General features: G+C 39.9%; 1 long non-coding RNA gene across 1 annotated transcript; it reads left to right on the top strand.

The window, feature by feature from the left end:
• Positions 1 to 31: 31 nt before the first annotated feature.
• Positions 32 to 17,401, top strand: LOC113614987 (uncharacterized). The gene is made up of 3 exons (XR_003430806.1): positions 32 to 106; positions 2,891 to 2,893; positions 17,390 to 17,401. It is a non-coding gene; the product is annotated as an uncharacterized LOC113614987 (long non-coding RNA).
• The last annotated feature ends 6,366 nt before the right edge of the window (positions 17,402 to 23,767 follow it).

Genomic DNA, 23,767 nt, shown 5'->3' with positions numbered 1-23,767 from the left:
AATGAGCACTTATGAGTACAGGCACACCTAGTTTTATTGTACTTCACTTTACTGCACTTCTCAGACACTGTGTTTTTTTTACAAATTGAAGGTTTGTGGCAAACCTGTGTTGAGCAAGTCTATCAGCACCATCTTTCCAACAGCATTTGCTCACTTCATGTCTCTGTGTCACACTTTGGTAATTCTCACAGTATTTCAAACTTTTTCTTTATTATTATATGTGTTATGGTGATCTGTGATCAGTGATCTCTGATGTTACTACTGTCATTGTTTGGGGGCCATGAACTGTTCCCATATATGACCATGAGGTTAATCAATAAATATTATGTGTGTTCTGACTGCTCCCCCAACCGGCTGTTCCCCCATCTCTCTCCCTCTCCACAGGCCTCCCTATTCCCTGAGACACAACTATATTGAAATCAGGTCAATTAATAACGCTACAATGTCATCTAAGTGGTCAGGTAAAAGGAAGAGTTGCACGTCTCTCACATTACATCAAAAGCTAGAAATAATTAAGCTTAGTGAGGAAGGCATGTCGAAAGCTGAGAGAGGCTGAAAGCTAGGTCTCTTGCACCAAACAGCCAAGTTGTGAATACAGAAGAAAACTTCTTGGAGGAAATTAAAAGTGCTATTCCAGTGAATATATGAGCGATCAGAAAGCAAAACAGCCTTATTGCTGATGTGGAGAAAATTTTAGGGGTCTGGAGAGAAGATCAAACCAGCCACAACATTCCCTTAGGCCAAAGCCTAATCTAGAGCAAGGCCCTAATTCTCTTCAATTCTATGAAGACTGAGACAGGTGAGGAAGCTGCAGAAGAAAAGTTTGAAGCTGACGGAGGTTGGTTCATGAGGTATAAAGAATCCATCCCCATAACATAAAAGTGCAAGGTGAAGCAGCAAGTGCTGATATAGAAGCTGCAGCAAGTTATCCAGAAGATCTAGCTAAGATCATTCATGAAGGCAGCTATACTACACAACAGATTTTCAATGGAGTTGAAACAACCTTCTATTGGAAGAAGAGGCCTCTTTCATAGCTAGAGAGGAGAAGTCAATACCTGATTTTAAAGCTTCAAAGGAGTGGCTGACTCTCTTGTTCAAGGCTAATGTAGCTGGTGACTTTCAGTTGAAGCCAGGGCTCACTTACCATTCTGAAAATCCTAGGGCCCTTAAGAATTATGCTAAACCTACCCTTCTTGTGCTCTATAAATGGAACAACAAAGCCTGGATGACAACACATCTGTTTACAATATGGCTTACTGAAAATTCTAAGCCCCACTGTTGAGATCTTCTGCTCAGAAACAAAGATTCCATTCAAAGTATTACTGCTCATTGACAATGCACTTGGTCACCCAAGAGATCTGATGGAGATGTACAAGGAGATTCATGTTGTTTTCCTGCCTGCTAACACAATATCCATTTTGCAGCCCATGGATCAAGAAGTCAAGTCATCTCAAATTTCAAGTCTTATTATTTAAGGAATACATTTCATAAGGCTATAGCTGCCATAAATAGTGATTCCTCTGATAGATCTGGGCAAAGTACAGTTGACCCTTGAGCAACACAGGTTTGAACTGTGCTGGGCCACTTACACACAGATCTTTTTTTTTCAATAGTAAATACTGCAGTACTACATGCACAATCTGTGGTTGGTTGAACCCACCAATATGGAACTGTGAATACAGAGGAACCGCATATAAGGGGAAGACAGACTATAAATTATATGTGGATTTTTGACTGCACAGAGGGTTGGCGCCCCTAACCCCTGTGTTGTTCAAGGGTTAACTATAAATTGAAAACCTTCTGGAAAGGATTCACCATTCTTGATGCCATTAAGAACATCTGTGATTCATGGGAAGAGGTCAAAATATCAACAATCACAGGAGCTTGGAAGAAGTTTATTCCAACCCTCATGGATGACTTTGAGGGGTTCAAGACTTCAGTGGAGGAAGTAACTGCAGATGTGATAGAAACAGCAAGAGAACTAGAATCAGAAGTGGAGCCTGAAGATGTAATCAGAATTGCTGCAATCTCATGATAAAACTTTAAGGGATGAGGAGTTGCTTCTTATGGATGAGAAAAGAAAGCGGTTTCTTGAGATGGAATCTACTCCTGGTGAAGATGCTGAGAAGACTGCTGAAATGGCAACAAAGGATTTAGAATATGACATCAACTTAGTTGATAAAGCAGCAGCAGGGTTTGATAGGATCGACTCCAAATTTAAAAGAAGTTCTACTGTGGGTAAAATGCTATCAAACAGCTTTGCATGCTACAGAGAAATCATTTGTGAAAGGAAGAGTCAATCAATGTGGCAAATTTCATTGTTGTCTAATTTTAAGAAAGTGCTGCTTCCACCCCAACCTTTAGCAACCACCACCCTGATCAGTCAAGAGCCATCAACATCGAGGCAAAACCCTTCATCAGCAAAAAGATCATGATTTGCTGAAGGCTCAGACGATGGTTCGCACTTTTTAGCAATAAAGTATTTTTAAATTAAGGTATGTACATTGTTTTTTTAGACATAATGCGACTGCACACTTAATAGACTACAGTATAGTATAAATATAATTTTTATAGGTACCAGAAATCCAAAACATTCACGTGACTCACTTTATTGCAACATTTGCTTTATTGTGGTGGTCTGGAACCAAACCCCAATAGCTCCGAGGTGTGCCTGTACTGCATTTGAAATGAGTGTCTAGTTACTCTTCAGTGTCTTGTCTCTCTCACTAGGCCATGAGTGTGTCAAGTTCAGGGATCAGGGGTTTCATGGGTGCTGAGTTCTGTCTACTCAACAAGCCTTAGTGATGAGATAAGTGCTCAGGACAGGTGGCTATTTATAACCTATTGAAAGCATAAATTAAAACACTCACCAGGGGTCTTCCCTGGTGAGGCAGTTGTTGAGAGTCCGCCTGCCGATGCAGGGGACACAGGTTCGTGCCCCGGTCCGGGAAGATCCCACATGCCGCGGAGCGGCTGGGCCCGTGAGCCATGGCCACTGAGCCTGCGCGTCCGGAGCCTGTGCTCCGCAACGGGAGAGGCCACAACACTCACAGGCACAAGTGAAAACGCAAATTTATGGTCACAAAAAAGTGGAGTAGAAATTTCTTGGAGAAGTTTCTGAAGAACAGAGGAAAATAACCTTCCAATGGAAAAGCCCCATGCATCTTGTACAGGGGAATTAGGACAGCCCCAAAGGGGCTCTTGAATTTACTGAAACTACAGACTTATATGAATAAAGTTTAACACCCTCTTCCTGCTTCAATGAAGAAGATGTGTAAACTGCCAACGTGCTGGGCTTTTACTTATGTAATGGGTGCTGTTGTGATGCTCAAATATGCATCTGAGATACTTTGCAATAATCAAAGCAGGGATGAAGAGTACTGTCTAGAACAAGAGTATAATTATACCTCTTCACAGACTGTGATAACAGGTAAGGAAGATAATATATTAAGATTTGCATTATGCAGCCTCCATGTAAAACATATTTCTAAGAATCCTAGAACTCTGACTCTCAAGCACTTGTCCACAAACTAGCAATCAAATGTTTATTCTTTAGTATCTGTTTGTTCTCTTCTTTTTTCCCTTCTCAGTTCCAATAATTCACCCAACAGCACACAGTTCCAGCCATTGGGCTGAGAAAGTCTTCTCTAAGAGATCTATTTTGGAATGATCAATTGAGGAAAAGAAACCCACAAAAACCAGATTGCACTCGGGGGCAATCTTAAGAAAGGGAGGAGAGAGTGAGCATTTAGCATGTTCCCTTTCCTGATAAGGTTGAAAATATTTTATCTATTTTATTTAACATGTAGGCAGCACTTACCAAGAGCCAGGCACTGTTCAAAGTACTTATAAAAAATGAACTCATTTGCTAGAATAAACATTGAATATTCAAGACTTCTGCTTTTGCTAACAGTTTTATGTTTTGGTGGGAAAGAATGTATTTAAGTTATAGCTATGTTCTAGTAAGATGAATTCTCCTGAATTATCAGATGCTACTTCAAGCTGGTGGTGAGAGAGCAGGCAGCAACCAGAGATTGGAAAGTATGCAGTTGTACTAAGGAACTCTGACTGCATTCCTCAGGCGATGGGGAATTTCCATTATTGGAGAAACAGATCCTGTTTGTGCAGGGGGAGTATGGGTTATGACTGGGCCCGGATTTCAGGATTAAGATGTTTTATTCTTTGATGAAATAGAACAAAGTTGCCACCTGGCTGTGTCTACACATTGAAAAGGGAAAAGAGAACTGAGAGAATTGCCCAGTGTTGGACACATTTTAAATTGTCCATAGATGCAGTTCAATGAATAGGAGGATTAAATCTTAGCTCAGTTGTGCCTCAATTCCCTTGATAATTCATGAATAAATGGATGAGGGTGTTTTGAATTTTATAGTTTATCTCTCTTTTTTTTAACCTTATGTTCATGTATTCATTTTACTGATGGAAAATTCCAACCATATGGATAGTATTAATAATAACTACTATTTCTTAAAGACCTACTTTGAGCCAGAAGAATGCGATGTTCTTCACATATATCTTCTTTAATTCTTACAGCTTGTTAGGTGTTATTATCATCATCTTCCAGGTGAGGAAATTGAGGTTCAGAGAGGTTATGTATCTTTCCAAGGTCATTCAGCTAGCAACTAGTTGAGCTGGAACTCTTACTACTCTCCCTCTGACCTTGACTTGGACCACACCAGCCTGCTTGCTATTCCCTGGCTACACGTGCTCCTTTTTTTGGTTTTTTTTACATCTTGATTGGAGTATAATTGCTTTACAATGGTGTGTTAGTTTCTGCTTTATAACAAAGTGAATCAGCTATTCATATACATATATCCCCATATCTCTTCCCTCTTGCATCTACCTCCCTCCCACCCTCCCTATCCCACCCCTCTGGGTGGTCACAAAGCCCAGAGCTGATCTCCCTGTGCTATGCAGCTGCTTCCCACTAGCTATCTATTTTACGTTTGGTAGTGTATATATGTCCACGCCACTCTCTCGCTTTGTCACAGCTTACCCTTCCCCCTCCCCATATACTCAAGTCCATTCTCTAGTACTCCTTTTGATCCCCAAAACTTTTTGCTCTCTGTTCCTTCTGTTTGGAAAGTCTTTCTGAATTTCTGTTCTCACTCTTCAGGGCCTAGCTCAAATGTCACTTTCTCTGACATTTTCTCTCCCCAAGAACCGGCAGTTAGTCCTCAGCACTAATACTGACTTATATTGGTACTCAATACTAACAGTACTTTAGTACTAATAGCACTTTATATTAGGACTAGTTAGTACTAATTCGTGTTTTATATTAGTGCTCAGTACTCAGTATATTCGTAGTCAGTACTTGTATTAGTACTCAGTACTTATATGGACTTTGAAAATGAACTAGTAAGTGGGCAGTAGGCTAGGAAGGCCTAAGACAAGGTGTCTCTGTGTAGTCTTTGTATCACTCGCATCAGAGCCACTTGCATTGCTGGTGTTGAGTGTGTGCGTATTGAGGGGGACAGGGAAGGGAGTTGTTAAAAGGCCCTTTCCTGGGCCCCATGCCAGACATCGAGAAACAAAGTCTCTGGTCCTAGGTCCCTGGCATTTGCAAGCACCCCAGGTCATTCCTAAAGATGAAGGTTTGAAAGACTTTGTAAGCATTAGAACTACACAGTTTCCCTGGTGACAGGTTCCCCAGACACAGGCCTAGTCAACCACCTCTAAATAAAAACCAATATCACCTACAGGAAAAGGAATGAAGAATTGCCAAGACTGAGCCTTTTTGTTTAGATTTCAAGGACTTCTCTTGTGATGGAAATTTTAAATGTAATATAAATTCATTTAACCCAAAATAACTACAAGATTATTTTTATTAAACTTCCAGATAATGTTTATTGTTGACTGGCAAATTTCTTCCCTGAAATGTCTTTTACCTTTCTTTCACCCTAGCCCTGTAACCCTCTCCAGACCCAGCATACCACTGGGCATAAAAGTGTATGCTCACTGAAACAAATAGCTGAAGAGGAGGAAAGTAAGATCCCCACCATAAGCATTGCATTCTACCCAAGGGCTTCATTCAGCAGACATTTGTGGCCAAGTGTTGGTTGTGGGTAAAAACAACTTTGGATTAGCCCTAGTACATGACCTCAAGGAGCTCACTATGGAGTAGGAAGATTAACACGTACACAAAGAACTATAATGCAGTGAACTATATGATGAATACTATGAGAGAAGTATAAAAAAGCCCTACGGGAAGATTGCGGGAAATCGTTTTCTACTATTGGATTAGGAGGGACTACATGGAGGAAGGGGCGTACACCTAAAAGTATGGTAGCCTGAACCCTTTAAGATAGAAAGTAGGTGATAAATATTTCTGTTTGTACATAGTATGAGTTATGTTCAAATAAAAATGAGCTAGGAAGGCAGTAGAGATTTATCCTTACTTTTTATACCAGTAAGTACAGAATCCATAGGCAGTTTCTTTGATATAAAAAAAAATTCTCCAACTAATAAAACATCAGGAATATATTAAAAATTCTCAGGGAAGAGAACAGTGAATTAAACATAATAAATCACTTTAATGGTAATAAAACCAGGACAAATCAAAGTCCCAGTGTTGACTTTCCAGCTATCTTTGTACAATTTTGTATCTTGAGAACAAATGTTGACATAATTCCAAAAACGTATGAAGGACAGCATGTAAATATTATATTAAACAGTTTTTCATTTAAAAGACTTGCCTGACTCACATTTTATAGCTTTCCCATTCAGAATGTGAATTTTTGTCTGGAAGTTGCTTTGTTTTATTATTTCTGCCACATATGCTTTTAGAGAACTGTGCTGCTGAATGCTAATTCAGAGTTTCTTCTTACATTTTTTAATTCCTTAAATGGGGTTTAATTTCTTTGTTATGACTACTCAAGCTTGTTGAAATAAAGTAGAATTTAAGGCGCACAGATTTATCCTTACTTGGGGCATCTTAAAGTCTACTGATGTCAAATGCTAGGCACAAGTTACCCACAGGTTTAATGCTTCCCACTTTTCTTTTGTTAATGAAATGTTTGCACAGCTGCTGCAGTGTGTACAGGAAGATTAAAACCTGCTGTCACTTCCTTAAGAGACACCTGGGGGAGATTTAACACATCTGGCCTGGGGATTAAGGAAACCTGGTAAAACAAAAATTGCCCATTAGTTTACAGACGCTTCAACCCAGGGGCCGGAAGCAGGAAGGAAGATGTGTTGACCTTTAAAACTGACCGAAATCAGTTACCCCACGTACCTGTCAACACTTCATGACTTGTGCTTATGCCATAGCCACCTTTAACACTCCTATGAATTCCTATCTGAAAACAAGTTCTTCATTGGTTTAAGATGGTGTAAGACAAAATGATAATTATGTTATGTGATGGAGGTGGCAGCTAATTCTATGGCGGTCATCATATCGCAATATATAAATGCATCAAATCAACACATTAAACTTACACAATGTTATATGTCAATTATATCTCAATTTTTTTTAAGGATGGGGTAAAATAACTGAGCTGAGAAAGCCAGTTCCCATCTGAATCACAAATGCAGTTCCTGTCAAGCAACTTATAGTCCTTAAGAAAAAATAATAAATTTAATTAAAATAAAATAGCAAGCCACTGGGATAGATCAGAAGAGTAATTTGACAAAGCTGTGTCCTGGGTATGACACAAAGGGAAGGAACACATTCCCAGAAATGCATAGCTCCAGCAACAGCTAAGGCACAGTTCCACAGCTCCGTGTCAAGCCCTGTGAACGGGAGAGCGTGCAGATCTGGGACAGAACGGCTTGTCACTCACCTGAAGGCTAAAAGAGCTGCTGTCTGTCAGTCTGCACACCCTTCTGAACTAATCACTTAAGGGCAGCGTTGAGGGTGTGCGGAAGGCCCCGGGCCTGGTAGGCTCAGAGGACTTCACATCTTAACTCTTTGTACTTGAGGGGCTCTTGCGCTGAGGAAACACAGCACACTTTGGGGCAACAGGAGAGCAGAGAGGCCGAGATAGTTTCACGACTTGCTCAAGGCTAGCAACCTGGCTTTGAAAAGGCTATAGGGAAGAAGGAACTTTTCCTCTTTGTCCTAACCACCAGGCCAAAACTCAATCCACAAAGATGCTTCTCTTGGAAGAGAAGGCAGTCTGATGAAAGAAAGCCAAAAGAAAGAAAAGCACACACACAAACAAACAAAACCCACTACCGTTGAAAACAGAGTCCAGTGGGTTGAATTGATACAAGCAACTAATATTCAAACAGTTACAGTTCATTTCAGCACCCAACTCATTTGCAGAGCTGTCAGGGGGCCCGGGGCATCCCTGGAGTTGCTCTAAGGGGAGGCCTGCTGGGCCCCGGTCCTGCCCTCTCCTGTCTCCTCTCATGTTTACATTGAGAAGCCACAGCAGGGCAGGATTCATCACTAGTACAAGAGCCTTTGGGCCCCATGGGGTCCTTCAATGCAGATGATGGTGGCTGGTCTGTGTTTTAAGAGTTTCTGAACAGGAAATTCTCAGCCCTATTTCCTTCAAGAACCACTCACTGACCAAGCCAGTGCTTCACTTCTTCGCTTGGAAGTACTATTATTGTTTGTCAACAGGCCGCTCTAAGGTGAAGGGCAGTTTGCTTTCAGAAGTCACGTGGCTAAATTCGACTGGCAGACAAGCGACAAGACAACAGATGGACACTGCTGGAAAGTCGTGCCTCTCTTGCACTCCCCTTGCCACCTGCTGCCAGAGCCTGCTGCTTTTGCTCCACAGTCTGCTTTGCAGCTCTGCCTTCCTGCCTCTGTCACAGCCATTCCCAGCAGCTCAGCGGGCTGCGACCGCATTGTCCTCACAGCTCCCCCTGGTCCAAGCCGAAAACAGATAGCTAGTGGGAAGCAGCCGCATAGCACAGGGAGATCAGCTCGGGGCTTTGTGACCACCTAGAGCGGTGGGATAGGGAGGGTGGGAGGGAGGGAGACGCAAGAGGGAGGGGATATGGGGATATATGTATATGTATAGCTGATTCACTTTGTTATAAAGCTGAAACTAACACACCATTGTAAAGCAATTATACTCCAATAAAGATGTTAAAAAAAAAAAGAATAGAGACAATAGAAAAGATTGAGAAAACCAAGAGCTGTTTCTTTGAAAAGATAATTTTTTTCAAATTATAATAACATACATGTTTGTGAACATTTATCTCATGTTATTGGGGATAACATAAATGGGTAGTCTTTTTGGAAGGCAATTCAGCAGGGTATACATACATATTAAATGTACAGACGCTTCCAACCCATGATTTGATTTCTGGGTACTGATCCTTATGTGAACCAATAGGCATGTACAATGTCACTCACTACACTGTTGATGGTCAACAATTTAAATGGATATTAATTGAGAAGTGGCTAAATAAGTTACAGTATCATCTATACTATAGATTAATATATATTTAAACATAATGATGCATGCACTTACATAGAATGAACTGTAATACATATCATTTAGTGAAAATAAGAGTAGTAGAACAATACAGAGTCCAATTAATATAAAAATGTTTATTTGTACATGCACACAGCTAGAAATAGACACTACACTGTTCACAGTTGTTGCCTCTGGGAAAGAGAGGTGGAATTAAAGGCACACTGCCCATTTTTATCCTATATTCTGCATGTTTGAAATCATTTTTCACTACAAGATGGTGTCCACACTTTGCTTGCATAAAAACAAATGAAAATATGTCTATTTTCTTTCCTAATTCCTTCTCCTGAATAAATCACATTTCTATAAGCTTTGTTATATCTTTTCTTATTTCCCTTTAGTATGACAAGTGTAATTACCTATTGAAAAGTTTCATTGGTTTCATTAAATCATTCCAAGTTCAACTTTTTAATGCTAGTAAAGTTATTCTGCTTAGTTTGAGAGCTACAAAAGAAAAAAAGAAAAAAAAAACTTGCATAATTGCTCAATTTCATTAGTTTCCTTGGGCCAAAAATCATTAGACATGTTTTCAACAGTCATATTATGCTCAATGGCTTACTGATGAGTCTAATCCAGTAGTCCAATGTGTTGGTTGGTAACCAGATGCCAGTGGCAGTCCTGAGTTGTTGTATCCACTAAACCTTCATTATGAGTCACAACCAAATTAGTTTTTGCACAACAATAGTCTTAGTGAATATGAACTGGCAGCTTTTAATACTTAAGCAGAGTGTGCAAGTATTCTACTTCAAAGGAATTTTCATTAATGAATATTTTATTTTATTTTACATCTCATGCAAATGGAATAAAGAAACAAATGTTCCTCACTTGTTATTATACACTAAGCCATATTTGATAAAAGCTGGGACTAATCCTGCTATGTGACATTGAAAAAAAGCACAAAACCTCTATGAACCTCAGTTTCCTTATATGTAGGAACAGATGACGTTACTTGTTCTTGTCCTCTCACAAAATTGTAAGAAGATTCACATGAAACATTGGAGGGCGAAATCTCTCAATGGCAAAGCACTCTGCACACTGGAAGTATGAATATTAGATAAGAATCAGCCAGTTAACACTGTACTGATTCAATCAACAGCCAAAATAACTATCTAAACCTTGTGCTTCTCTTTCAAAAATTGTTTTTTCTTGTATCATAGAGTCAAGTCACAGTTTGAAATATAATAAATGCGTTTCCAAGGTACAGTCATCGGGGAGACAAAGCTTTACAGGGGAGTACAGACTCCCTTACTATTCTGAATGGTGTGGAAAAATAACTGTCAGTCCTTGTCACACCTTGTTATATTTTGGTCAGTGGTGCTCTTTGGTGTTGGAACTGCTGCTTTAGTCTCCTGGGAGAAAGGCTCAATGCTTAGGGTGCAGAGAGAGTCTTGCAGAGAACAGAGCAAAACCATAACCGCCATTAGCAGCATGATGATTCAGTGCTTTCCTTTAGGAAAACATTTTTTAAAATATCTTTTGCTATAACAAATGTTTTAAACACTAAGACAAGAAAAAATAAAATTAGCTTTAAATGTTTCTGTATGTTGCACATTCTACTTCTGTTTAAAATAAATTAGGCTGTTTTGACACCTGTGCACAGGAAGGATAGAGGAAACAGAATCAAGAGAGGAGAAACTCAGACAGTGATGGGATTTGTAAAAGTATTGACCAACCTAAAGCAGAGCTCTGGGGCAAAGAGGAAGAGTTAGAGAGTTCTACCTTAGCCAAAATGGCCAGGCCCTTATACCTCTGCCATTTTCAGTCATGGCCTAGGGCTTACCTGGGAAGAATGTGGCCTTGCCAGGAAAGCTAAGATGGTTCCTGAAGAAGTGAACACCTGAACAGCAAGTTCTTTCTTGCATGGCAATCCGGGCACACACATCCATGGCGGCCACCCTGGTACTGGAGGTCAGGTGAGAAAGAAAAAGAATTAGAAAGTCTTCTCGGGCTGAGGAATAACGAGTGCATTAGGTAAGTGCAATAGGATTTCTGGATAGCATGATCCTGTGCTCTTCTCAATTTACACTCACCTATTACAGTAGGTAATGGAGAATAGGATTTACCAGGGTTGGCATTTTGTCATTTGAGTAAAACAGAGGGCAATGTCTGTACAGTCCATTTCTGTTCCCAGATTCTACGATTTTAGGTGCATTAAGATGATCTTTCACCCCAGTGTCTCCCACATAGATTCCGGCAAAATACTGCCCATGGGGGGACTTCCCTGGTGGTGCAGTGGTTAAGAATCCACCTGCCATAGAACAGAGGGATCAGCTCAGTGCTTTGTGACCACCTAGAGGGGTGAGATAGGGAGGGTGGGAGGGAGACACAAGAGGGAGGAGATATGGGGATATATGTATATGTATAGCTGATTCACTTTGTTATACAGCAGCAACTAACACAACAATGTAAAGCAATTATACTCCAATAAAGATGTTAAAAAAAAAAAAAGAATCCACCTGTCAATGCAAGGGACACAGGTTCGAGCCCTGGTCCAGGAAGATCCTACATGCCGTGGAGCAACTAAGCCCATGCACCACAACTGCTGAGCCTGTGCTCTAGAGCCCACGAGCCACAAGGACTGAGCCCACATGCTACAACTACTGAAGCCCATGTGCTCTAGGGTCCACAGGCCGCAACTACTGAAGCCCACGTACCTAGAGCCCATGTTCTGCAACAAGAGAAGCCACCGCAATGAAAATCCCAAGCACCACAACAAAGAGTAGCCCCCCACTTGCTGCAACTAAAAGAAGCCTGCGTGCAGCAACAAAGGCCCAAAGCAGCCAAAAAAAAAAAAACAAAAAACACCCCATGGGCCAAATTTGGCCTGTTTTTGTAAATAAAGCTTTACTGCAACACAGCCAAGACCATCTGTTTACATATCGTCTATGGCCTTTATCATGCTTCAAAGGCAGGGTTGAGTAGTAACAATAGGGAATGTATGGCCTGCAAAGCCTAGAATATTTACTTCCTGGTCCTTTACAGACAAAGTTTGTCTCTGGATTAGGCTCATCTAGATGGTCTTCCCTGTGGATCTGTCCCAAAACTGTGGTTTCAAAGAGCATGATCACCTGGCATAGACAAGGGGCATTCTTTGATAGTGGACATAGGAGCAGGTATGACCCCCTGCTGGATCCCTCAGGCCCTAGCAAATTGCTTAACATTTAGTTGATACACAATACATTTTTGTGGAATTAATCTGTGTTAAATATTATCCCAATTTTGTATTAATTAATTTATTGTACAAATATCCAAGCACTGCCACTGTTACAGGGGCTCTGGATACAGCATATAATGATGGTATCATTATTACTCAATATATTCTCACAACTATGTATTTTATCCGATTTTCCAAGAGAAAGTAACACTATTCTTCCACTATATATTACCTTCCTATCTATTATAGAAATAATGACCAATGAATAATTTTGTATTAAATAAAATATGGAAGCCAGTATCTGGAAAAGTGAAAACAGGATTCTAAAATCCTGCTGAAATGTTTATAGGAATTTTATTTTATGTGGCACCTTGCCTGTTAAGTTTATAAACAACTCCTCTTCCTAGCGCTGGTCATTGTTGACATCGACCTTGTTTCGTAGCACCCATTCAGCAGGCATTTAATCAATTAGTCGTTCAGATGCGAACTTTAGGAAACAGTGTGGCATTCATAGTTCATATGCCCTTTCAGGTTGCAGAAAAGGGAGCTGAGACTAAAGGACCAAGCTTTGTGCCTACAATTTGCATAAAAGGAGATGGCTTGCCACTTCAAGGAGGGTCTGGAGATGAGAGAGGAAAAAGGATTATGGGCTGGGGAAATGGAGAAATCAGGGATTATTTTCGGGAGAGGTGAGAGAGAAAACCATGGACGGCAATGCTGGAATTGGGGCAGGGCAACCTGTTCAGAAGACCAGGTCATGGTTAGCTGGGGCTGAGTGATAAATTTCCCAAGTGCAGGATCAAATATTAGCATGGAAAGTGATGCTAGTGCTAGAAAAGGAGTTGTCTCTGGCCCCTCCTCCAGAAGAAAAGTCAGAAAATACATGTTGGAGATGCTGGACCGAACTGGGAAATTCACATGGCACATTTGGCTTTCATTTGTTATCTGCAGAAATGATAGGTGTTGCTTCTGTTCATTGAAGTTCTTTCCATAATTTTGCCTGGGTTGCTTGCTATGAGGGACAAGAAGAAAGGTCAGCTGCCATTAGGGACTGAATTATGTCCCCCTCCCAACTTCCTGTGTTGAAGCTCCAAACCCCATTGTAGCTGTATTTGGACACAGGGCCTTTATGAAGGTAATTAAGGTTAAATGAGGATGTAAGAGTGGGGTTCTGATCCAACAGAACTGGTGTCTTCAGAAGAAGAGGAAGGGACAGGAGAGATCTCTCTGCATGTGCACGGAGAAGGGGCCATGTGAGGGCGCAGCAGGAAAGTGGTCATCTGTAAGCCAGCAGGAGAGCTCTCACCAGAAAGAGAATCTTCTAGAACCTTGGTCAGGGACTTCTAGCCTCCAGAACCGTGAGAAAATAAACTTCTGCTGTTTACGCCACCCAGTCTGTGGTATTTTTTTTTTATGGCAGCCTGAACAGTCTAATACAACTGCACACTGTCATCTAGATAAGGATTAATGCCGAGTAAAGCCCAACACACACAGAGAAATGAAGCCATACTCGTGTGGTCAGGGATAGCTATGCATTTAGGGCCATCTTCTCACTGAGCTCCTGGCATTCGGTCCATCCTGCACACGGAAGTTTCAAGGGTGTTTTTCTAAACCGTGTCACACTCACAAATTGTTGTGGGCCACCATCTATTGCACAAGAGCTACAGGGCATACCCCCTACGCCTTAAGCTGCCTTACAAAATTCTGCACAATCCCTCTCCAACTTGAAATTGCAGGCCATCACCCAGGCCCCTTTGTACCCAGACACCCTCAACTCCAGCTGTACACTTGCATTTCCTGATTATGCCATAGCCTTGTATGTTTCAGTGTCTTTGAGTCATCACCCTGTCTAGAATGTCCTCCCCTGCATCTTGCTCCTCAACTACCTGCCACACCTCCTCTCCCCCTCCCAGGGCCAGCTCAAGCGTCACTCTGTCTCAGTCTCTCCTACCTTAGCTGGAACTAATTGCTCCCTCATTTTTGTCTCTATGTCTATTTCCCTTCAATAGCACTTGTCACATTCAATTGCAGTTGCTTTTCAGAGTGTCCACCCCCAAGAAAGAATGATCTTTTCAAAGCAGAGAACATTTCTTACTCATCTCTGAGAGGAGAACAAAACCAGCTCAATAAAAGCTGCTGAAGGAACGTTGGACAAATTTACATAAATGTTGAAGAAGATCAGTATTAAAGAGAAATGAGGCCCCTTTGGGAATAGATAAATGAATAACTTGCCGGAATACTCATGCACGATTCCCTTCTGTAGCTAAACCACGTCGTTATCATCAAGAGTATTCAACTGGTAGGAAGTCACATTTTTACAGAGAGAAAATTCCATGATTCTGGCCAATGTTTAGGAGGAATGGGGCTCAAAAAGAACAGGTTGCAAATATCTGTGAATGCAAAAATAGCAAACTGACCTAATGGCTTCCTTATTTGTAAAGTGAAAGGTTTAGGCAAGATGACTTCTAAGGGCCTTCCAAAGTCCAGACTCTTTGTATGATTCACCGATCCTTATCTCTACAGCCCCAGGTTCATCATTTTGCATTTATGATCTGCTGAATAAACCAACTCCTCGTCATCACCAAGGAAATGGTTAACTGGAAAGGGCTGGGTTGAAAGTAAGCTTTAAAAAAAGACCCCAAAACCCACTGCAGCACTTGATTATGCAGCTGCCTGCCTGGGCTGCCTCTCTGGACCCAACAAGCCATCAGATTTAATGACTGGGGTGAGCTGGGGGCATTTCCCACATGTTTAAATATCAGCAAGCCTGACAGGCCACTGCTTCTTGAGGCATGGGGACCAATGCAAAATAGGCATCAGGTTTCAAACGTGGAACCAAAGCTTATGTTTTTAAAGAACGTAAGCCGAGCAGCGTGCCTTTCCGACAGTAGAAGTGTCTTATCCAGATAGTTAACCCAATTTAAATAAATCTACACTGGAAACTCAACTATACTGTCAAATTAAATTGCTAATTGCTTAACTACTTCACATTAATGGTAGAGACCAAATTCAAGTAGATTTTCAAGCCGAGCTATCATTATCTAAGTTATGTCAAGACAAGCTATTAAGAACAGAATCATAGAAGTGTAGAGTAGGAGGAACCTCAGAGGTCATATTCATTTTACAGATGAGAAAACTGAAATCTAAAGAGGCTTAGCTGCTTCACCAATGTCTAGTGTTCTTTTTAGTATGTAAATGCATTATGGCCAGCGGTGTGCATTTCTGCAGATATTTTCCGGACATTGCAGATTTCAGAGTTAGACTTATTAATGTAAAAAATCATATAAACACCCCTCCCTGCACACAAACAACTCATGGTTGTCTGTAGGATAAAATAGGTGCTCTTTAACTTGGCACACAAGACCCTGTAGGACTTGGCCCCTTCTACCTCTACCAGCACTGAGCCCTGCTTCTCCTACCCTGGACTTGACTCTGCAACAGCTAACATTTCTTGTTTGTTCCCATAAATGCCATATCATTACTCATGGCAGTGCCATTCTTCCTGCTGGCATTGCTGCCTGGAATGCCGGTTCTGCTCAACTTTTATTCCTCTTTGTGTATCCAGCCCTTTAATCCCCACCTTCTATAAACCTCCGTAGAGAGTCCCTTTCAGAACCAATCTCTTCTTTCGCTCTCACTCTTAGCATTACCATTAGAGTCCTGGTCACATCCCCCCTTGCATTTAGAGGTCATCTTCACATTTGTCTCTCCCCTTGACCTTAGGTTTGGGAAGTCCCAAGATTCCTAGTATGGAGCTTGGCATACAGTACGTGCTCAATAAAGGCTATTTGTTTGCATTTGAATTGAGGATACAGGTGAGGGGAGGGCACAAAGGATCTAGGCAAAGATGCAAAACAGCCAACACAAGTATATCTTGCCTTTCTGTTTTGCATATTTCCCCACATCTTAGATCCAATACCCTCATGCTAGTGGGTTGGCTTCTCCTGATGTGCCCTGTGCACTCCAAAAATAACCTCTTCTCTGCTGCCACCTCAAATTCCATTCCAAACCTCCATTCTCTCAGTGTAGCTGATCACAGTTGGGCATTAAGGAAGAAAAGAGTTAGTTTCAGGTAGTACCTACAGGGGTATGGGTGGTGGGACAGACCTTTGCATATACCTACTGAAAGCTCACAGGAAACATTTCATGGGAAGCAATAGCTATTAACTATTCGTTCATTTCCCTCCTCTTGCTGAATGAATGAATGCTCTTGAATATATTGGATTCAGCCACAAGAGCCTGTTCTTTCTATAAAAGTGGCTTTATCCATACAGGACTATACAGGGACTGGGGCATGGTAAACCCAGGCAATACTTAGTTAATCTAGTTAGTTTCTTCTAGTTAGTCCCAGTGAGCTAGGCATAATAGCTATAGGCAGCTCTATGGAATGACCTTGGAGTCACAAGTCTTGTGTGTAAGTCTTGGCTCCACCAAAGAGTGTCAGTTTAGGCCCTCCAGAAAGGATAACAAAGACAGAGCTAGAAGTGCAAAAGAATTATTGGGATTAACCACTGTGATAGATAAGGTGGAAGAGGAGGCAGGAGTAGGCAGGGAAAGCTTTCAGAGAGCAACGCAGGTATGACACATGTGAAAGGAGGGAGGAAGAAAGGAGGATTGGTTAGGAAGAGCCTCAGACTGTAGTGTAGGTTTCAGAATGGCTCGTCTAGCCCAAGACGGGACTCCAGAATGCTGGGTAGAAATAGCCAGACCCTAGTACCCCATTGTGCTCAGCCATTGTCTAGTGCTGCTTAAGGAAAGCCTGTCCTGGGCTGAACACTGGAAGTTGTCAAATGACTGTACTCCTTATGGGAATTTCTCTCTTGATAAATCTGAGCGGCAGCCCTCCACGGCTGCCACACAATGGAAGTCATCGAATCTTACCACGCTTCTATTTCCTCCTCTGCAAAATGAAGGAAATAAGAGTTACCAATCATATTGATCAAATAAATCAATCTGGATTACTGATTGATTGGTTCTGCATTGTCAAAGTAGGGGTTTTGTGAACAGAGCAGGCTTCCAGGAGAAGCACAATTTAGAGAACACTCTGCCAAATGAAAGGATGACATCGTTTTGGACTTTGTTCGGGATATGTGTGTGCGTGTGTGTGTATGCATGTTTAATCAAACAACAGTTCAGTATATCTTTAAGTAAGTGGTAGAACTATGTTTCAAATTAAGACCTTCTGAGTCTAAATTCAGTGTTTTTCCTATGATTTTACTGTGTCTCTTAAGAAAAATAGAGCTAGTGGCAGAATGAGGCAAAAATCTATATAACAACTGACCTGGGACTTGTAGGGGAACTTTTCAGACATTTTCAGGTGTGTATGTCAATAGCGATATAGGCTGAGCCTACTTTGAAGTCCAATTACACACTACTTGGTTCACTGAAAAGGTACATATCAACAGATGTGCTCTTTCAATCTGTACTAAAGACTCCAAAGGATTCTTGGACCCTGAATCCAAGTCAGCAAAATAATTTTACTGTAACAGCTTTTTATTTATTCTTTTTTTTTCTTTTTTGGCTCTGTGGCATGTGGGATCTTAGTTCCCTGACCAGGGATCAGACCTCTACCCCTGCGTTAGAAGCGTGGAGTCTTAAACACTGAGCATCAGGGAAGTCCCTGTTACAGCTTTATTGAGATAAAACTCACATACCAGACAACTCTCCCATCTAAAATGTACATTTTAATGGCTTTTGGTGTATTCACAGAGTTGTACAACCATCACCGCAATCAATTTTCATCACAATTGTTTTAATCATCCTCCAAAAGAAACCTTATATCCACCAGCAGTCACGCCCAATCCCCCAGCCCCAGTCTTCTGTGTCTGGCTTCTTTCACTTAGCAGAATGTTTTCAAGGTTCATCCATGTTGTAGCAAGTCCTTCATGTTGTTGTAGTATTTTAGTCATTTTTTATGGCCAAATGATATTCGATTGTACTGGTATGCCAATACATCATTCATCAGTTGATGGATATTTGGGTTGCTTCCACTTTTTTGCTATTATGGATAATGTGGCTATGAACAGTCATATATAAGTTTTTGTGTGAATGTGTTTTAATGTCTCTTGGATATATACCTGTGAGTGGCATTGCTGAATCACATAAATCCATGTTTAACCTTTTAAAGAGCAGCAACAGACAAAATCTATGAGGTATCTGGAAATGACAGTTTCAGAAAGGATAAGTACCTTATTCTCTGCACTAGGACAGGGACAAGTCCACATCATGTAGCTGGTAGAAATTATTGAGATCTCCTAGATCTGATCTGGTCGCTTCTTTTTTGTCCAGTTCTGAGGATACAACATGTTGCCAATTCTAAAGGTGTCTTTCATGTTCTTCAATAGGTTTAGGCTCCTTCCTGCTTTTGCACCTGCTGGTTTTTCTGCCTTGGGACACTCTTCCTCTGCATGATCATGTGCTCACTTCTTTGTGTCATCATTACTTCAGCTCAAATATCATCTCTTCAGACAATCTAAAGTAGATCCCACTCAGTCATTTATTGTTCTCTTATCTTTTTAAAATTTTTATCCATACCACTTATTACCATCTGACCTATTATATACATGCTATATATACATATTACAATATGTACGTACAATATTATATACATATTACAAAATATGCTTTTTCAAAATTGACCATTATTGCCTGCTCTGTGAAATGGGTCTGAGTGCTTTAAATAGTTTTCCCCCTCTCTGAACAGCAGAGGGCGCTGTGGAGACATTGTGGAGAAAGGAATTTTGTCACGTGGTTCCTGTGTGCACTCTTGCTAGGTTTCTGCAGCTCTGGTAGCTTCTGCACCCGCAGCTTCCCCACTGCCCAACTCCCATTGTGTGGGCACCTTCCCCGGAGCCCAGCACCCACAGTGCATCCAGATGCCCTAGTGCCCATCTCCTGCAGCGTGGGCAGGTTCCCCAGCACCCACCTCCTGTGGCACTTGTACCTCCAGTGTTCCTACAGTGTGCTGCGGCCAACATCACCCAGTTATTGTATTGTTGGCTATTTGGTTTCCACTGGGGTGACTGAATTGACAATCTATGGAAAAATTTTGTAGTTTTTTGTTTGGTTTTGTTTGTCTTGGTTTGGTGTCCCCCCCCCCACAAATTTATTGAAGTATAACTGACAAATATTGAATATATTTGAGGTGTCCAAGTTGATGTTTTGATATACACACACATTGTGAAATAATCACCAAAATCAAGCTAATTAACATACCTGTCACTTCACATAGTCACCATTTTCTTTTTGTGTGTGGTGAAAACATCTAAGATTTACCCTCTTAGAAAATTTTAAGTATACAATAAAGTAAGTCCTCCTCTTCTCTCACCTCCCAGCCCCTAGCAAAATCACCAATCTATTCTCTGTTTCTATGAGTTCAATGTTTTTAGATTCCACATATAAGTGAGATCATACAGTATTTGTCTTTCTTTGCCTGACTTAATTCACTTAACACATTTCCTCAAAGTTCATCTATGTTGCCTCATTGGCAGTATTTTCTTAATTTTTATGGCTGAATAATATTCTACTGTGTGTGTGTGTATATATATATGTGTGTGTGTGTGTGTGTGTGTGTGTGTGTATATTTTACATTTTCTTTATCCATTCATCTGTTGAGTGCACTTACATTGTTTCCATAACTATTGTGAATAATGCTGCAATGAAGGGAGTACAGGTGTCTCTTTGAGATAGTGATGTTGTTTCCTTCATATATGCTCAATAGTAGGAATGCTGAATCATATGCTATTTGTATTTTTAATTTTTTGAGGAACCTCCATACTATTTTCCATAATGGCTGCACAAATTTACATTCCCACCAACAGTGCATCAGGGCTTCCTTTTCTCTGCATCTTCTCCAGCACTAGTTATCTCTGTCTTTTTGATAATAGCCAATCTAACAAGTACGAGGTGATATCTCATTGTGGTTTTGATTTGCATTTGCCTGATGATTAGTGATGTTGAGTACCTTTTCATGTAACTGTGGGTCATTTGAATAGCTTCTTTGAAAACTATGTATTCAGGTCCTTTACCCATTTTTATTTGGGTTGTGTTTTTGTTATTGAATTATATCAGTTCCGTATATATATCAGTTCTGTATATATAACCACTTATCAGATATATGTTTATAAATATATTCTCCCATTCCATAAGTTTCCTTTTTTATTTTGTTGATCTTTTCTTTTGCTACACCAAAGGTTTTTAGCTTGATGTAGTTTCATGTGGGGTTTTTTTTTGGGGGGGTGGGGTTGTTTTGCTTTTGGTTTGTTTTTGCTTTTCTTGTTTGTGCTTTTGGTGTTATATCTAAAAAGTCAATGCCAAGACCAATATCAAGGATATTTTTCCTATCCTGTCTTCTAGGAGTATTATAGTTTTAGGTCTTATGTCTTTAATGCATTTCAAGTTAATTTTTGTGAATGGTGTTAGATGGTGGTCCTATTTCATTATTGTGCAAGTGAATATCCAATTTGGCCAACACCATTTATTGAACATACCATACTTTCCCCATTAAACATCCTTGGCTTCATTATCAAAATTATTGATAGTTGACCAAATAAGCATGGCTTAATTTCTGGGCTCTCCATTGTGTTCTATTGGTCTATGTGTCCGTTTTTATGCCAGTACCATACTGCTTTGATTACTATAGCTTTGTGATATAGTTTGAAACCAGGAAGTGTGATGCCTCCAAATTTGTTCTTCTTTCTCAGGATTCCTTCAACTATCCAGGTCTTCTGTAATTCCATTTTGTAATTAGGATTGTTCTTTCTATTTCTGTAAAAAATGCCACTGGAATTTTAATAGGGATTACACTGAATCTATAAACGGCTTTAGGTAGTATGGACATTTTAGCAATATTAATTCTTCCAATCCATAAACATGAATACCTTTCCATTTGTTTGTGTCTTCATCGATTTCTTTCATCAGTGTGTTATAGTTAACACTGTGCAGGTATTTCACCTCCTTGATTAAATTTAAACCTAATTATGTCATTGTTTTGATGCTATCATAATGGGATTGTTTTCTTTATTTCTTTTTAGGTAGTTCATTTTTAGTGTATAGAAACAATTTATTTTTTTGCAGGTTGATTTTATATGATGCCACTTTATTAGTTCTAACAGTTTTTTGGTGGAGTCGTTGGGATATATATATATATATATATATATACACACACACACACATACATACATATGATCCAATCATCCATTATACATCTTTTGATTGAATAATTTAATCCATTTACTTTTTTATGATTATAATGGTTTGTGTTTTTATTGTCTCATATTCTTAATTTGGCATTCAAGACTCACATAAGTCCAGCCCTAATTTATTTTTCTGATGTCATCCCCTGATGTTTCATAACACATTTTTTTTAACATCTTTATTGGGGTATAACTGCTTTACAATGGTGTGTTAGTTTCTGCTTTATAACGAAGTAAATCAGTTATACATATACATATGTTCCCATATCTCTTCCATTTACTTTTAAAGTAATTATTCATAAGTAAGGTCTTACTATTGCCATTTTGTCAATTGATTTCTGGCTGTTGTGGTGCTTTTGTTCATTTTTTCTCTCTTGCTATCTTCCTTTGTGATTTAATGACTTTTTATGGTGGTATGTTTTGATTCCTTTAGTGTAATCTTTTGTGTATCAACTACAGGTTCTTCCTTTGTGGTTACCATAAGCCTAACATAAAATACGTTATAGTTATAACAACCTATTTTAACCTGATAACAACTTAACTTGATAGCATACAAAGACTGTATACTTCTCTCTCCTCTCACATTTTAGTTTACTGTTGTTAGAATTTACATCTTTTTAATACTATGTATCCAATAACAAATTACAGTATTAATAGTTATTCTTAATACATTTGTTTTTTATCTGTTTTTTTTTCACCTTTATCAGCTCAATGCATGGATACAGGGGCGAGGGAGCTTGTTTTTTGTCTTTTAAACTAGACTTGAAGTGATTTATGTTCCACCATTACAACATTAGAGAATCTAACATGAGTACATATTTACCCTTACTGGTGAGTTTTATACACTCATATGTTTTTAACTTTTTGTCCTTTCCTTTCGTCTTGAGAACTTAGGGAAAAATTTGTGATATGAGAAAAATATATAGGAAAAGAAGGTGTTATATGTAAATATTGCAGCAGAATATAGCTTTATTCCTTTTAATTGATTTCAAGAAAATCCAGTAAAGGGCTTAAGATATTTTGAATACTTTTGATGGACTGACAATGCATCCCTGACCACCATCCAGTGAAACATCAAGCACCATGGGATAGGGTGTACAGATTGATAGACTGATGAGAATGACTAGGAGAGAAAAACTTTCTTAAATGAAGTACATGACTGCTGTGGCTGGTTCTTCTGCTACAGAGACCTTCATCTATGACCAGAGGATGTCCAAGCCAATGCCCACATGGTGGTGTAAGGAAGAATCAAGTTGAGAATAAGAGAATACTGTTCAGCACTATTACAACTGAACTCTATTGAGCCTGCAATATCTGGATGTGACTGTGTCCATTTTTATTGTTTTATTAAATCTGATAATATTTCCTTAGGAAGGTTTCAAAAAGGACATTGGCACATTTGGGACTGCTGAAGGAAAAAAACAGAGGTGAAGTGGCTAGTGTTCCTTAGGAATTTGGATTGGGAGCAGGAGTTGGGGCTAAAGATAGCCATAAGCCTCCCTGGAAACCTATATCTATGTATCTATCTATCTATATTACCTATACATATATATTTTATATATTCTAAAATGTGTGGGGCTCCCTGTATGTATGAGAGATGGGGATATATTGGGGATGGCTCTTAAAGGGAACAGACTCTGGAAGGTTTGGAGATTAGAGGACACCTAGAATGTATTCTCTTCATTCACTCTAAAACCTCCATGGCAAGAATCATTATCGTTATGTGTTCACACAAATCTTCTTTTTAACCTTCTCCACAGGTACTTCCAGAAACTGGTTCCCGTGTTCATAAAACTAGTACTGGTGTTCTCTGTAGGCAGAAACTCTAAATTTCAGAGTAACAGGAAAAGAGAAAAGGAATATTCTCTCTCAGGACTAAATCTGTCATGTAAGAGAGGTTAGGGCTGAGGATATAAATGCAGATTGTATTTCAACTCATAGGCATGACTAAGAGTGAGGGTAGATAG

Source organism: Aethalodelphis obliquidens, unplaced genomic scaffold, assembly GCF_003676395.1.
Source record: "Aethalodelphis obliquidens isolate GAN/ISIS:26980383/991018 unplaced genomic scaffold, ASM367639v1 scaffold110, whole genome shotgun sequence".
Taxonomy (NCBI): Eukaryota; Metazoa; Chordata; class Mammalia; order Artiodactyla; family Delphinidae; genus Aethalodelphis; species Aethalodelphis obliquidens.
Note: the sequence above shows the minus strand (reverse complement) of the source record. Positions and strands in the feature narration are given on the sequence as shown.